The 1363-nt window shown below is 39.3% G+C and overlaps 1 pseudogene; it reads right to left on the reverse strand.

Moving 5' to 3' along the window:
- Window positions 1-406: 406 nt before the first annotated feature.
- LOC107182283 overlaps window positions 407-1363 on the reverse strand; it is a 42904-nt pseudogene continuing 41947 nt past the window's right edge.

The following is a 1363-nucleotide window of genomic DNA, read 5'->3' on the forward strand; positions in this document are numbered from 1 at the left end:
GTGGGGAAAATGGCACTCCAGCAACACAAGGACCTAATTTCTCATGGGTACAGACTCTAGAGTAAATCTCTTTCACAAACCTTCTGAAGCTGTCCAAAGATAGAGATGATCAGGGTCAGAACCCTGAAGTCCTCTACATCTCCTAATAATTCATGTGTGAAAAGTCCAGGCAAATCCCTGTATACTTGATAGCTTTGAGACCCACATGTGAATACCACAAATTGTCCTCTGTGTCATTACTTTAAATTCCGTCCTTGAATTTTCCACCTTTGAGCCCCTATAGGGTACTAGAAGAGAAGGGGTAAAGCAATTTTTTGATAAAATCCCACCTGACCTCACCATACTGGTAGACACACATATGGAGATAGAATAGAGAGAAAAAAGAACATAGGAATTTTTATACAAATTATGTACTTTGTTGCTTCTTAAATTCTGATGGCTCATCCATGGTAATGGTGTTTCTTCTTGGGTACTGTGAATATCTATGAAATAAAACAATTTTCATAAATATTTCAAATAAAACCTATTCTATTACATTTGTCAACCAAAGTAACCTTCAGAAATGTCATAATTCAGGGTTGCCAATGTTAAAAAATGCCCAAACCTGTAAGAATTTTTTTAGTTTATTTGAGCCAAACTGACAATAACCGTCAGGAAGCAAATTCTCAATGGACTGAGAAATACTCCAAAGATGGCAGTTTTTGCACCTTATTTTATACAATACATTCAAGGGAGGCAGCATAAAAGTTACATTAAATTCATTGGTGATAGATTAGAGATTTGAGAGAAAGCAAAACGTGGGGATGTCTGGGATTGGATAAAAAATAAAACAAATAGGCAGGCACTTCTTTTACATAGGTGGGTATAGGATAGTTAACTGTTAACAATTAACATGATAATAACATTGAGGGGGTTTGCGGTCCCTACTCTGATGCAGTGGTTGTGCTTTAAGGTGTGAGGGGGAAGGAAATTAATTTGATATTTGAAAGGTATGTTAATCATAGATGCAAAAAAAAGACAACAGACAGGCTTAGTTAAGGTAAAGATTGACCTTTGTCAGGCCTAGGATATGACTACCCACCATGAACTGCTTTTAGTTAGAAAGTTTTAATTTCAGACCATCCAATGTGGTTACTTTAGGTCTCTGAGTTAGTAAGGCCGCCACACAGGCCTCCCCTGAGCTTATCAGGCTTGGTATGTGGCCCTTTTTGTCCACAGAGTCCAACTGATATCATTGTTAATAACCTAGTTATTGCCCTGACCGGTTTGGCTCAGCGGATAGAGCGTCGGCCAGCAGACTCAAGGGTCCCAGGTTCGATTCCGGTCAAGAGCATGTACCTTGGTTGCGGGCACAGCCCCAGTG

This window comes from Myotis davidii, unplaced genomic scaffold (assembly GCF_000327345.1).
Source record: "Myotis davidii unplaced genomic scaffold, ASM32734v1 scaffold95, whole genome shotgun sequence".
Classification (NCBI taxonomy): Eukaryota; Metazoa; Chordata; class Mammalia; order Chiroptera; family Vespertilionidae; genus Myotis; species Myotis davidii.